Genomic DNA, 16,246 nt, shown 5'->3' with positions numbered 1-16,246 from the left:
GGNGGGNGGGGTGAGGGGGTGGCCATTCGTTCTCTTTATCTCAGCGAAGAAAGTAACATTTTTAAATCTTCTAAAATATTTGCATATTGTATGCATATTGTATTGCAATTTAAACATACCTACATAAAGTATAGCAAATATGCGAATAGATTATCACGATTGGAAAGAAGGTAGAAATATTTATATTATAATACATTCTTTTATTTTTTCATGCCATTCCGGGAGTAGCATTTCAAGGAAGGTACGATTGAAAAAAAGAGCAGCAATTTCAAGAATAATGTTGAGTTATAAACCGACTTTTAAATAATTCAAGTGAATTTAACACTGTCCTATAAATAGACCGAAAGTTCATTCGATACTGTGCTGACATAAAGTTATGGCTATAATTACGTCACCATGGCTATAATTACGAAACCAGATGAACCTAACGGACATGTGAACAAGTGATAGGATAATAAATTTTTTATTTACAAAAGTTAACTACGTCTGCTACGTTTTTTCTGAAAACGTGGGGAAGGAGTGGCATCGAGTGGTCTGCACGCCACGTCTGGCCGTGAGCGGTTGCGTGCATCGTACGTTGCGCAAGTAGTGAGTGAGTTGTACGTGCTTACAACGTACGATCTCCGTGCGATTGCAACTTTACCGTAAGGAGGCCGTACTCACACGTGCGTCTTTCGTACGGTACGTATGGGGCACGCGCGTCGCTCGTACTCGCACGCACGGGTGGTGAATCCGTAGACCGCACGCAGAAAAAGTTTTACATGCACTTAAAGTTCTACGGCGTGTCTGCGTGCACCCAAATCCGTAGGATTCCGTACGGAGGTGGTACTCACCACGCACGGATGCCCTACGTTTGCCCACGTTTTTGCACGTAGACAGCACGCAGATGCACGTACGGCGGGTTGTGACCGAAGCTTAAGGACGACGTTAATGATACAGTACTGATGAGTTACCGTGTCCTGACCGTCACCTTAATCCGGCTACTGCGATACACTGAGCTCGGGCAGAATTGTCCTCATCTGTCATGCAGCAGTAGTTTACTAGCCTCCTCCAGGCTTCGCAGCAGTAGTTTACTAGTCTCGTCCAGGCTTCGCAGCAGTAGTTTACTAGCCTCTTCCAGAAGGGATTTTGATGACTTAATTTTTTGTAGGAACGTCTGACGAAAAAAAAATGCGATTGAATTTAGGTATCCTACAAAACTGCAGCTGTACGTGTCTTTAAGAACAGTTTGGGGAGAAAATTATGGCTGGAGTCACTTGGATTGTAGGCGGGACTTACGAAGGCACTATCGGGTTTTGATTAAGTTTCAGAACACATCTCTGTTGTTGACTTTTACTACCGAGGATTAGCAGTTTCTTACGTCTTCCTGTTGTACACAAAAGCACAAACACAGTCAACCTTGTCCGGACACTGATATTGTCCCTTCATAGATTTTAAGAAAGCATTTCGTACCATAGGCGTATTAATGGTGAACAGAGACTTGGCCCGGGACCCGACCTTTTCCCTACATATCTTGTTGTGGACAGGACCGTTGTCATGGAGACCGCGTCCCCTCTTCACAAAGGTCGTCTGTTTTCTCTCATGACGTCATGTCAAGAAGTTGCGTTTGGATTTTTCCTTGTTGACATCATTTTCGAAAAAAAGCCAGTGAACCAACGGACGCAAATCATTACTCTCCAAGCAGAGGTTGTGGGGGAATGATGGTTAGCTTTTTATATATCATGCCCGAGAAGGTCGCCGGCCACCGAAAGGGATCTGCTTGGAGATTGGCAAATCATCATGTAACAAAATAAACATGCAATTGTAAGCGTTTATCTGAGGACTAGACCCATCAGTCTCTAGCTAGGTAAGGCCACAGCAAGTAATTCTTATGGATGACATCAGCGCGCGCATTAATTTTCGCCTGATTTCGAAAAAAAAGAAGAAATTTTGTTGCCTTCTGACAGTGGCCACCATGCCGAAAATGGGCAAAGATGTCTGTTGCCATGCCGGAAAGTGGATGGCAGATAACTATGAAGACTGGAGACAAGAAAGACATGATTCAATGTTGTTTTTTTTTACTTTGAAGCAGTGATATGTGATGCTGGATGTGTATATGTGATGTTCTCACTGAATCAAAACCATTTGTACAATTATTGAGTCAAAATTTGTATATAGGAACCTTGTTTTTTTCGACCCGCCTTGAGTCTGCGGATGATGTCATCCATTTTTCGCCCGCTCGCATTAGATTTGGAGTCTGCGGATGATGTCATCCATAGAATTTACTTGCTGTGGCCTAAAGATTTGTTGGTTGCCGATCCTAGTCCCCTCCATATCGATAGTATGTGATCTCTTTAATCTATGAGATAGATGGCATCAAACAAGACTCTATTGCTTTAGCGATCGCTGAGGACTTATGTTGGCTGTATCAGTCTGTTTTATCTGAGCTGTAGTGTAGGTACTAGATGAGATAAGGCATGGACAAATTAATTGGTAATTCTACGCTTCTGTTTCGACCGTAAGCGTGTAGGGGTATGGAAGGGTTTGAATGTTGCGCTACAACGCTGCCACGTTTCGTCGAAAATCGTCAACGTTTGTTTTTGTACAGGCAACGGGAAGGGTAAAAAATGACTACGAAACGAAACTAGCCTGGTTACCAATTTTTTTAGCTGTTAGTCTCTCGTCCTTTCCGTAAATATGGCTAAAACGAAACGACAGTTTCAACGACATAATGGCAAAAAGAAAACAAACCCCCATAAATTCAACTCAGCAGAAAACCATCATTGACATAGCTATAAAACACACTAGCTCGGTATCCCCCTTACACGCCCTCTAGCAGTGGTAGCACTAGGCTTGGCACGCTCCGTCGGTACGTGGGTCCAAGCGGGAACGGGCGGCTGTTACACCGGGGCCTGGCAGCGTCTTCTAACCGTCTTAAACATTCAAGTAGTGCACGAAGTAGTTCGGACAGAGAGGGATTCTTCAGGAGGCTTATTCAGAGGCACACAAGTCGCTCAGGGGAAGACCCTGTTGGTCCGTGAGTGATAGAGTTTCTAACACAACTTGACAGAGAAGTGGGGAGGAGAAAAGAGCGCCGCGTCTTGTGTGGTTGTTGAACAAGGTAAGTCAAGAGTTGAACATGTCGGTTTCTTGGCACACGTCCACGGCAATTGTTGGTATTAACGTTAGTGATTGTTGTCAGTCTCCCGCGATTTGCTTCATGAATTTTGAAGACATTTTGAACAAACTCAAGGGATAAGAATTATTGAAAATTATGAACTGTCCTGGCAGAAACCATTGAGTAAAATCTGCATTTTAATACTCCTGCAAAGTCAAAGACACCTCTTAGTTTGATATTGGTACATACAGAAAACATACGCAGTGGAATATACAGTAAAATGCTATTCCCGCATTTGCAAGTTTAAACTTATTGACCTTTGCCAGGGACGCTGACCCAGTGGGGCCGCCCCATGTAAGGGTGTCCCCCGGCAGATTACACACCCTTTGTCCCTTCCAATGGGAATTCTTTACCCGCTTAGTACCCCAGGGTAGCATACAAGGCCCGTGAAAAATCAGCTTTTTTGTTGGAGATGGCGGGCCCTTGTGGTGTGACGGTTTCGTATGAATTTATGAAGATCTTTTTAGGAGGTGGTCTTGACTGTGTATCAGCCGGAAGCCACTGCTGTGTACTTTACAGGGAAGGCCATTTTAACTCGTTTCACGCCCAATTTCATCTACGGTTGCAACTACGGTTGAGCATGCAAATTAGGTAATGTCCAAGCAGATGTTGCGGTGGAAAACTGTAACGTTTTCTAGTACACTGCTAGTAAAAGGTAGCCTGAGTGCCAAATACTAGTACATTTTAGCTTCTGAGTTTTTATCTTCTCCAAATAGGTAGTGATTTATTCCCAACGAATTTACCCCTACGTCACTATTTGCGGAGAGGATAAAAAGCTTGGGAGATAAAATACTAGTAGGTTTGGTAACCAGGCTAAGAAAAAAAAAGCCTGACAGCTTTTGTCGTTGTACTAATTTTGCTAGAAGTAGCCAGCCTTTAGAAAGTTTTCTATGGCGAATTTCTAACCGATTACTTCCTTCTTATTGTCTTCATATCTTACCATCACGACACAGTCTTGAATAGCACTTTCAAGGCACTTCTGGATGACTTCAGAATAATCTTACATTCTCTTCTGAATAGTCAATTCATTGACGTCTAACGTAAAGAATGTGCTTGTTTGACGATGACAATGAACTTTCTTGTGCTCGGCTGGATACAAAATGTTCCCAAAGCCAGTGCGCTCGAAGGGGTACTTCAGGACAAGGGTGTGTTGTAAGAGCCATGTTATATCAAAGCTTCAATTACGACAAAAAATAACGCTATGAAAAATTCATCAAGGTCCCAAGCTCCCATGGTCAGGCCGCAACACTCATCATGCAAGTGTCAATGTGATCTTTCAGGGCAACGCGTGCACTATACCTATTGGTTTGGCCACTTCACTGATATCAAAATCTTGTCAGTTTGTTCACTTAGAAATCAGTTACACTAAATGTCTGAAATAAAAAAAACTCAATCAAAATGTTCTCTTTTCGTCGTTTGAAATCACTAGCATCAATGATAGCAAAACGTTAAAGGGTTACAGGACTAGAGCTCTAAAATGTCATTGACTGATGCATCCATCCCTTTCTTTTGTATGTGCTAAAAACTAAAATATATTCTTTTGTAGAGTTCGTTTCCGTTCCTCTTTTTTACTGAATCGCACAATATAATCTCCCCCGGACACTTGACATTTGTAGGGTCAAGAAAAAAATGGTGTCAAGTAAATAACTCTTTCAAGAAGCGCTTATCTCGTCAATCTTCCCCTCCCGTCATCTCAAAGAGCATGCCTGATCTGTTAGCGTCTTAAGAAATGCCATTGTGTGGAGGAAGAATAGAAGGCTCCCTGCCGGCTGGTCCGGGTATTATTGAAATCCTTCCATTATTCATCTGTCTTGCAAATGGGCCATGCAAAATAGCGGACACATCCGGGGGACCGGAGTTGGTGCGTTTTTACCCCCAAGAGTAAGAAACCTTCTTCCAGGCAGCTTCTAACGGGCTTCTTTGTTAAGGTATGCTGTCTGCTTGTTGATACATGTATATCTTATTATTGTACATCTTAGGTTCTTACAATCTAAGGATAGCAGCCTTTTCATTGACTTGTACACTTCTAACTGTGCTAAAGAGTTGTGCCATTCCTTAAGCGTACATGTATGGCGTTATACAGCGTAGAAAGGTATCTACTAGCTCGTAACAATTGTCAATTTGTATAGTCACTTCGTAGGGTGAAACACCTCCATAGTTGCACAAAAAGGCAATATTAAAAGGTACTCTCCATTTAATGGCTCAACATGTTGCCTGCTCTTGTGGTACATTGAGGATCTCCTTTTGGTTTGTTTGATGCGGGAATTTGCATACTTTTCCACACGACTTGGCGTAGCTCTTCCTAGGCGATATGTGCTAAATCAAACTACATATTGTGCACTGACTCACAAGAACACAGCAAATTGCTTATGGGTAATATAACGTACCAAACATATGCACTGACCTTTATTTTCCTTGGTGTATATGAGAGAAAGGCACAGGCTGGGCGTGGCAAGAGCGTTGCGAAGTTACAGACCCTTGTGTCTACTGTTTGCTATTCTGTCAACCAGTACTTTCATATCTGTTCGTTCGTATACATACAATTCATTCCATTATAGACGGTGTTAGCTTTAGGTATGTTTTTTGTTGTCAGTTCGTTTTGATACCCCACCAGATAGTCCTTGAGAAAACATATATCATGATGAAACACCCCAACAGGCCTCGGGTGCGTCCTACCTGTTGCAACCAACGCTACCGCTATAATTGCGTCTTTTCACTCTTTTGTAACAGACTAACAAAAAGAAATCTTTGTCCTTTTCACCGTAGAATTGATAAAGATGTGGCACATACACATACAGCATAGAGCAATGCGTAGCATTTCTTTCCAACGTAGTATCAATAGAGTTCGGGAATGGTTTAAAAAGGCAAATGCTAACATATGCTAATTAGAACGCTTTGTATGCATGTTGTGTCGCAAGGTCACAGTTGGCTGTCACTGATCTTGTGAAGGCAATTTGTTCCTGACTTGACATGCCTTTGAAGTCAGCCATTGCCAGGGGCAGCTATTGAAATATATACTAAAGTTTATACATTTATACCTCTCACCTCCTTCAATAAATTACCATATAACTTACTTTTTTTGAAGAGTGGTATAAGATAAATAGGTTAGAAAGCACAAAAACGTTCTTCCGTAATTATATATTAGCTTTTAGCTAAATGTGACTGTGACAAACTACTCCAATGATTGACTAGGAAATTACATTTTTTTCACATTGTTGCTCGACGTATTAATAATAATGATGTTCAGTGTGTTTGTATGGTTTGTGCATTTTCCCTTGCTGTATTTTTTCCGAACTGATTTTGTTCTGATCCCTCGTTATACCCAAAGTCCTACATTTTCTACGAACAGACTTGATCTTGAGATCTCGTACCCATGTCAGATGTTTGGAAGCGTCTACTCACAACATATTGGAAAATTTCCCCTGAAGACACCGACAATAAATGACATCTTGTGACTGTCAGCTGTCTGGTCCCTACGTACCGTCTCTGCCGTACAGCTTCCCTGTGGCGAAAATGTTGTAGTTAGAGATATTTGTCTGTGGCATTCTGTACACCCGATATCGACAGTAGAATTTATTTTGTTTAATAGTAATAGTAATAACGTTATTGCAAAACCATGCCCAAAGGCTAATTTAAAAGAAAACAATGCAAAACACTGACATACAGTGTGTGTATACTTGACAAGGAAGAAAATGAATTCAATGAATAAATTAAGAGCGAAATATTTCTACTTAAGCTGTTAGAGGGGTTTGACTAGTCGTTTAATATTACACCTTAGAGTTAACAAAATACTTTGGAAAAAGGTTGTACAATTTTCTCAGCCATCTGTATTTACTAGTAGGTCTTCAAACAGGCGTAAATTTTGGACAACAGAATGTTATCACAAAGCGATAGCATCGTTGTTATAGTAACGTCACGATTCCATCGCCCATCATGTTGCTAAGATAAAACCCTTCAAACACTCAGCAGCAAAATTGTTCCTCCCAACCGGATCTAACCGGATGTCCTTCTTAACCAACCTCTAAGCTTGGGGTCAAGGCCATGTCAAGGGTCAAGTACAAGTTGGTAATTTGGAACTTCCCACGGCTAAGGTCAAGAATACTGATAAACTATTCGTCCTTGACAGAGGCCTTGTCTACTTGAAGTACCTTGAATAATCCTCTAGCTACTAAGCAACTAGTTTGAGGGACAGAATTTTCCCTTAATTGATGCCATGCCTTATGTTGCGTTAAGTATTTAATACTGCCTCACTGAAAATTAGACGTCAACTTCAATCCCCTTATATTCCTCTCAAGGTTTTCGTCCAGACCCTAACATAGCCTCATGTCTGTGTAGAGAGTGTTTTCACTCAATTTTAATTTAGAATGAACTCATGAAATATAATAGTATGATAAACAGAAAATATCAATAAATGTGCAAATAAATATAGGCATATATTGTATACGAAATCATGAATATGACAGTTTATATCAGTTCTTTTTCTACAGTCATGAGGCAACTTTTAAATGTCATTTTTGAAGGTCGCCATAGCTTTCTTCAGTTGCTAAAACGAGTACATGTACTTCAATAACTGCACCAATATTCAGATGCATAGTAACAAACTGGTAAATTTTCACCCATGTTCCATTGAATTACTCCTTTAAAAGCCTGAAGAGCGTAACTCTGATAAACCACTACATCCATTGCTCCGCAAAATAAAAGACTGCCCTCATAAAAAGACGGATTCCCCAGTGCGTGTCAGTGGGCGTCCATGAAAGAAAAAAAGCCACTGTCTTCCAGGCGTCTTTCACTGGTCTTTTAGGGATTAACTTGAAGACTGACTTTTCAATATGGAAAACGAGATAAGTTTAGTCGTGACGGACCGAGAGAGCAAGCAGGGGAAATCTGCAGAGTGCCTGGAGCGTGACGAAAGGACGACGTCAATAGGGTTCAGGCAAGGACATCTTCGTCAAGGGGAGTTTTTATCTTTGCTGCTATGGACTTGGGTTTTATCTAACGTTAGTGTTAACGATAATGGGGCATCATAAAAACTTGCTGACATCTTCGTCAAGGGGAGTTTTCTCTGTGCGATTGTGGACTCAAATTTTATCTGATGTTAGTTTTGACGATAAGAGAGCATCATAAAACATGCCGACATCTTCATCTGTGCTGTTGTTGACTTGGGTTTTATCTAATGTTAGTTTTAATGATAATGGAGCATCATAAATACTTGCCGACATCTTCGTCAAGGGGAGTTTTCTCTGTGCTGTTGCGGACTCATATCATATTTTATCTAATGTTAGTTTTAACGATAATGGAGCATCATAAAAACTTGCCGACATCTTCGTCAAGAGGAGTTTTTATTTGTGTTGTAGTAGACTTGGGTTTTATCTAATGTTAGTTTTAACGATAATGGGGCATTATGAAACTTGCCAACATCTTCGCCAAGGAAAGTTTTCTCTGTGCTGTCGTGGACATGGGTTTTATCTAATGTTAGTTTTAATGATAATGGGGCATCATAAAAACTTACCGACATCTTTGTCAAAGGGAGTTTTCTCTGTGCTGTTGTGGACTCAGATTTTATCTAACGTTAGTTTCAACGATAAGGGAGCACCATAAAAGCTCGCAGTCTTGGCACTATATACAGTAACCATCGATCTATGTGTCTATCTAGTGGATCATGGAGCCATCTAAATCCTTTGATCTGCGAGACATTTTCAATAGAGGCAGAGTTTTTCTCTGACATCCTCAACTTTCAGCTTTTCAATAATTCAGTTTGCAGACTGTCAGTCCGTTATGTACAATATCTGTGTGCACGCTTATACTGCACATATCCCCTTTCATAGTTTGATTCGCTGATATACACCCACAAGTCTAGTAAAGTACCTACATTAATTACCTCCGGGGGAGGAGACATCCTTCCGCGGAAGGGTTTTGTGAGAGATTAAGATTTTCATGTTCGCAGCTGTTTCTCGCGTTTGGGTGGACGGATTCTTTTGAGACTTGGTATATGTTTTGCTATTGGGCTGCAGATGATGCACGTTGTTATTGTATATGTGTTTTCGGGCGTGAAAATGGTGCATTTTCTTGGCCCCAAACACCCCTTTGAGCGTGAAAGTGGTCGCGACCGTTGACATTTGGCGTGTTTAAGCTATTCTCGGTCTGGTCCACGTATATGACCCCTCACACAGAGGGGTGTCCGGTCTCGATAAATTCTTTGTCTAAAGCCCTATATAAAAATATACAATAAAAAGCCCGGAGGTATAAAATCTCAGATTTTACTTGTTTCTGCTGTAGATTACGCTTGTACATGATATATAGGAGCATCAAACTTAACGTGTGATTTTATTAGCAGGTTTCTAAAATAATTACCACCTTGTAGGGGGGACTGAGCTAGAAACATGGTTCGTTGGCATTTGCAGATTTTCTGTTATAGATTACGCACATTTTTGATATATAGGAGCATAAACTTTAACGTGTGATTTTATTAGCAGGTCTCTAAAATAATTACCTTCTAGTAGGAGGAAACTGAGCTAGAAACATGGTTAGTTGGCATTTTCAGATTTTCTGTTATAGATTACGCACATTTTTTTATATATAGGAGCATCAAACTTCAAAGATTTTATTAGTAGGTTTCTAAATTAATTACCACCTAGTAAGGGGACTGAGCTAGAAACATGGTTAGTTGGCATTTGCAGATTTTCTGTTATAGATTACGCACATTTTTGATATATAGGAGCATCAAAGTTAACGTGGGATTTTATTAGCGGGTCTCTAAGATAATTACCACCTTGTAGGGGGAAACTGAGCTAGAAACATGGTTAGTTGGCATTTGCAGATATTTTGTTGTAAATTACGCACATTTTTTATATATAGCAGTATCAAACTTAACGTGTGATTTTATTAGCAGGTCTCTAAAATAATTACCACCTTGTAGGGAGACTGAGGTAGAAACATGGTTAGTTGGCATTTGCAGATTTTCTGTTAAAGATTACGCACATTTTTGATATATAGGAGCATAAACTTTAACGTGTGATTTTATTAGCAGGTCTCTAAAATAATTACCACCTTGTAGGGGGGACTGAGCTAGAAACATGGTAAGATTGGCAGTTACAGTAGGAATGATTGATGGCTGGTTCATGGGGCTATGTTCACGACGGCTGGTAAAGTCCCACGTAGGCGGCGGAGTGGATTCAATAAGTATTTTACCTGCGGGGGGCCGTAACTCTCCCGTACTGTAAGTCGGGTACGGTCGTATAAGGCACCATGGTAGCATCTAACGCATTGCGCGTTTCAGTCAATATATCCCTATATCCTTGAGGATTTTGAGTGTTTTGAATTTTTTTCGACATTTTGAGCGTTTTGAATTTTTTGACGTTTTGAATTTTTTCGACATTTTGAGCGTTTCAGTCAATATATCCCTATATTCTTGAGGATTTTGAGTGTTTTGAATTTTTTTCGACATTTTGAGCGTTTTGAATTTTTTTCGACGTTTTGAGCGTTTTGAATTTTTTTCGACATTTTGAGCGTTTTGATTTTTTTTCGACATTTTGAGTGGTTTGAATATTTTTCGACATTTTGAGCGTTTTGATTTTTTTCGACATTAACTTCAACAGGTAAAATTAACTTCAACAGATAAAACATTGCAGCTGTTAGGCAGTAGGGGAATTTTGCAAACATACCTGTGACCCTTTATACATGTAGTAGCATGCAAGTCGGGTGAACGACAACAGCCGGGATTCGAACTCCCCACTTCTTAGTCCAGAGACAGGATTGCTATCCACTTGACTACGCATACTACGCTTCTCCAGAAGGGACGAGCTCTGTGTTTTTGGTTTCATGCTCTTCCCCCAACTCCTTAAAACCAAGTGAGGTTCAAGGATGTGATATGTCACAGTTGCACCGCAGGTGTAATACATCATTGCGTACTTAGCAACCTGTAGACTCGTGATAAGTTATGTCCTTTGGGCTGTTTAGTCCCACTGCTATTACACCTGGTAAAGCTGAGACAGGCGCCATGTTGTGAGCGCTAAAACACTACGTGGCGCCCATTTTAGGCCGGAGTAAGGCACCAGGTAGTTTTTTTTTTCTGCAGCTGGATTTATTTGTCTTACTTTAAGGTGACAAATGAGCTGCAATTACAATTTTGCTGTCGTTGACTTCATATCAAAGCGCATTCTCTGCAGGAAGGTACAAAAACGGAAACAAAATAGGAAATACGTAGGAAAACGCAGGTACATTCCTGTTTCGGTGTAGCAACGGCACTTACAAATTTAGAACAAATTTAAGGACAAATTTATATTTTGTTTTAGGAGCGTCTTTAGCAGTTTTCTACAAAGCATCATTCTCACATTGTGCCGAAAGAGACTTCAGCACCAAGGACAGGACCATGTGTCCCGTTTTGTTTTTGCCTTAAGCTTATAACTCTTCTGCGGTTCATCCCTTATTCTTTCAACATGGTATGACCCATGTCCTAATATGGGCTTTTCCCTGAACACTTGGCCCCTCCCCTTTCAGCAGAAGCCCAGCGCTCCTACCTTATTCCGCGTACTGCCAGCAGTCTGCCCGAACTGCTCAGCGCGCTGGGATTTAAAACGTCCTGTGCTTTGGGTTTTTGCGCGGCTGGAGGAATGAGATAGCAAGGCTCTAGACAGAAGAGAAGATAACTGCACGGTAAGCTTGTTATCAATTAGTAGTCTTCAGTGCTTGTTGTATATGTGAACATTTTCTTATTGACAACAACGTACGTAGAGCCAGAGCTGCAGAAAAGCTAAGGGAAATGTTGCTTTGCAACAGCACAAAGAGATGTTTCTAGCCTTGATTGTACATGTATTTGTATCAGTGGAATGAGTGCATTGAAGACGTACACTTGAAGTATGTTTGGCAGGTCAAAAGGATTACATTTGTAGCTGTGCATGTGTAGTTTGAACGTATGCAACATGCATTGAATCCCTTCGTTCTCTCCTGCCATTCACATATGTTCCTGCCTTTGCGCTGAGCCATTTGCTCAATCAAAAAGTGTAGATTAAGATAGAAAGAATTAATCCTTGATGACATACTAAGTCCCTAACGCATAACATGTAATGAATGTGCAAAGCACAAAATCCTTTCCAGTAATCACATGCCCATCACCTGTCGTTTGTATCTGTTTGAAAATTGACGAATATTACCTTCTAGTCCGGGGGCAATATTCACACCCGTGTGCATGTATGCGCGAGGTGGGAGTGTTGACAGCGCTCTGTGCCTTGGAGAGAAGGCAGATATGCCAATCACTCACTCAGCTAAATGTCAGAGGAGGTTTGATGTAAGCATGACTAATAAACAGAAATAATGCTGTAGCGGCTAGTCAGTATTAAGAAAGGTAGCAAAGGTACTATTTGGTGTTTTTCACAACGTCATTTTCACCAGGTCTCAACGAGTATCTTGTGTATCATTCTAGCTTTTAATTTATCGACAATCCTTTTTCAGGTGGTCTTTTCTGAAAGATGCGAAGTTTGTGTTGATATACGTTCCTTCCTGAAGTCAGTCGTAGCTTCAAATAACCGTCTTCTGTACGTTTATCTTGAATAAATCTTCATTTTCAGCTTGCAGACCTAGGAGGTTTAAAATAAAAATGTAAAGCTCATTGTGCAAACATACGTTTTGCACCAGTCTGATTTTTGCTGATATTTACAAAGTATGGGTCTGTAGATTTTAGAATTTGCACACATGGTCATTAAGGTTTATGATGCAAGCTGTTGTGCCAGGTACCTACAGAAGCCGCTCAGAACCACAACAGACATTTTCCTCCTTCCATCTTTATAAATAAAACATACGCATTTCGTATGGGGTGTTGTTTATCTTGCCTGAATCCCCCAGAGAGGTGCCTACTGGTTATCATGTACACTGCAGCTCCGAGCAATAACCGCGTAAGCCTTTTCAAGCCTTGTCAAGTGCTAATGGAGTTCCGATGCCCTGAAAACCTCCGAGGCCTCGACCAAGCTTTTACCCAAAGTGGTTGGCAGGTGTGTCCTTGACGGTTTGTTGTGAACACTTTTGCTGCCTCCAGTGACTTTTGGGAGCGTGTAGTCATAAAAAACTTTATCATCATTGACAGACTAAAAAATCTGAATCATCCCTAATTTACTATGCGAATATCAAATGTCTCGGGGGATTAAATACTTTAAGAGAAACATTCAGTTACATATGACATCTTTTTCAATATACAATTTTGAAATTACAGAAACCAAAATAACAGATATCACATGTACATTCACAAAAGATGTAAATATGATGACTTAGCCAGATACCCTCCCCCCTCGAAATGGGAATTTGAAAACTGTCAATGGCGTGGTAACTCATCTAAGTTTGAATCGCAATGACAATAAATTGATGGATGATTTTAGCCATTTTGGAATAAAAATTATGCGGGTGGTCCAAAACCTTACGATGCTGCGAGTAATGTACTAGTACTTAAATTTTTTTTAATTTATTGATAATATTTTGTTGTGTATATTTTGGGATATATTACATTGGTCTCTGGATGGTGATATTTTTATGATATATGGTCAACAAATGCCATACAATTGTGTACATTTGTGTGATATAGAAGCCAAAAGACTGTTGGGATATGTTTGCTCTCTTCTTGGAGTGATTGATACTCCTATGGGAGCCGTACTCACGAGATATCTCGTGGGTACGTACATGTATATTTGTGTTGGGTTGATGTCTATATCTTCAGATATTCAAGCTGGTTATACGTGAGAGACATATTTCATTAGTATCAACACCTCTAACCAGAAACGAGCTTGAAGATATCGTGGAATACACGTATACCGTCATTGCTGGATACAGTCTTTGCATTGCATTGCAGTTCAAACATGCGATGGCAAAAGATTTTATTGTGCGACTCAAGAGTAGAGTAGAGTAGAGTCTACGGTCGGGTAGGACGTCGATCCAGTTTGAACCGGTCCTTACCTGCCTTTGCTCTTCAACCAACTGTCATACTGGGTTTGTTTGAATGGTCTAATGATCTATAGTTGTACTTAATTGAATGGTTCTCCGTGTATCTGTCGAACCCTGCTTTGAATGCATTTACTGAGAGAGCATTGGCGGCTTCATTTGGTAACTCTTTCCACTAGGGAATTATTCTGTTGCTCGAAGATAGCAGTGTTTTGTTTGTGTTTATTCATGTTCTCTTTAGCCGTAGCTCTCAAATATGCCTTTTAGATCTCTAGAGAAATGCAACTTCCCATCTCTGGAGTTGATATTAATTGCCCTTCATCTTCAATCAGGCCCACAATAATGAAATGAAAATGTAACGCGCATAATTTGCCCTGAAGTTATGATTGTGCAATGGGTTGTCATATGCTGGTTGTCATATGATGTATGATGTTTTATGTTCTACATATGCATCTATACCCGAATCTTGCATTGCCCCTGAAAGGAGCAATTTTTCATTTAAGTGAAGTTTTCAAACTTACTTCTGCAGATATAGGGATGTCTCTTTGCAGATAACTGTATGTCAAAGGCAAAAATGAACCACATGTGCAACAAATAATAACATCTAACTTTGTGTGATGTCCATTAATTTTGCTTTTAGAAGTTGATGTTATGATAGAATGTACATCGAAAAGAAGGACTTGCTCTCTTTGGTCTGCTGAAAACTATCTGGAAAACACACTGAAAGGCATTGAGTATTTGGCCCCTCAAGTACATGACAGTACAGTTGAAGAATCTTACTTTTTGAAAGGATACATTTATAAGATACATTACATGTTCATTTTAGTCCCTTCTGATTCGTTCTAGACAGGAAATATGTGCTTACTTTCAGTGTCCCTTCTGTTCAGCTGAAGAGCCGGTGACATTAGGCCCTTTTTAAGAGGTATACGTCCCTGTGATAACATGGAGTGCAGGTAATCATAGTTGCTAAAGTGCCCTGCGGCTGTCCATGACCCCCCGTCACTCCTGCCACTCAAAAGCCCGCCAGATTCGCATCAGTTGCCGAAGTGTATGTAAGCGTGAAAGGGTGGCCCATCAGCACATAGAAATGTGTCAACAAATCATAGAAAAAACACATTGAAAAGACGTACACATTTTTCATCATCCCTGAAAATGTCCCGATATTACGAAGCACTTTGTTATTGTGATGGCTGAGATACGTTTGAAGCTGTAGATTGCCATTGGATATGGATCCGTACCGTAGGCAACTGCTGAGATGCCGTGATTGGTAAACTCTATCTACCAAAGGAATGTGTCTTTTGCAGTCAGGAAAACAGCGTTTGATATTTTGATGGCAAGAACAAGCGACGTCTCAGATTCTGAGTCTTGTGGTTCACCAATGTTTTCAGTTCAGCAGGTACAATCACAGTGCATCCAATGACGTTATACCAATAGGAGCTCCTGGAACATCTAACTATGTTATTGCACTTTGAGAACTACGACCTGTATGGTATCTTATTACCAGGGCGATATGCACTACAAAGATACAAAAGTGAGACTCTCACTTTGAGAGCTTCGCGAGCTTGTGTCATTTAGCTAGCCGCTGTACACTTGAAGAAGCCAACAGGGTACAGGCTGAAAAAAAGTTCTAAACGGGAACTAAAATATGCGGCTCCCGATGTCTTACTGAGGGACGACTGTGGTGTAATAGATGTCGGTTAGCTGAAGAATGAGTCCACTCTACTTTGTACTGACTCTGTTATTGCAGGCATATAGAGTTCCATTCAGCCATAACAGTGACTTTTGATGGTGTACCTTACGAATATGAAGATTGAAGCTCTTCACCGGGGTTGTCCTGGATATTACCCGCGCTAGTTGATGTGATACTAAACAATGGAATCTGGTCCCCGAGTTCAGTTTGTCACCATTTCAAGGAGCAAAAATGGTTGTCTCAGACCTAAAGTAGCCCATCTTTTCAGCAGCCTTTGCCATTAACTTGCTATTGACATCCAATGTAGTGCTCTCCTCGCTGTAACACTTCACATTATGTCGAAGATTGAGGCAATGTACAACTTGATCCTACAGTCACAAGGGAACCATTGAAGACTTAGAGAACTGCCTTTGAGAAAGTGCAGCCTTTGTCACCATTGTCCCTTGAGAGAAGAACGTACAGAATAATTTATCATCCAT

General features: G+C 40.6%; 1 protein-coding gene across 3 annotated transcripts in view; it reads left to right on the top strand.

The window, feature by feature from the left end:
• LOC109467446 (excitatory amino acid transporter-like) overlaps positions 1-16,246 on the top strand; it is a 41,697-nt gene that overhangs the window by 6,080 nt on the left and 19,371 nt on the right. The window contains exon 1 of one of the 3 annotated variants that reach the window (XM_019765428.1): positions 2,831-3,100. The exons of 1 other annotated variant lie outside the window; for it this stretch is intronic. The gene's annotated coding sequence lies outside the window, so the exon portion shown is untranslated. Of the gene's footprint in view, positions 1-2,830; positions 3,101-5,002; positions 5,086-16,246 lie in introns of those variants that run through there. One more of the 3 variants, XM_019765429.1, reaches the window with a different exon arrangement.

Source organism: Branchiostoma belcheri, unplaced genomic scaffold, assembly GCF_001625305.1.
Source record: "Branchiostoma belcheri isolate BF01 breed outbred unplaced genomic scaffold, Haploidv18h27 scaffold18, whole genome shotgun sequence".
In the NCBI taxonomy this organism is placed as follows: Eukaryota; Metazoa; Chordata; class Leptocardii; order Amphioxiformes; family Branchiostomatidae; genus Branchiostoma; species Branchiostoma belcheri.
Note: the sequence above shows the minus strand (reverse complement) of the source record. Positions and strands in the feature narration are given on the sequence as shown.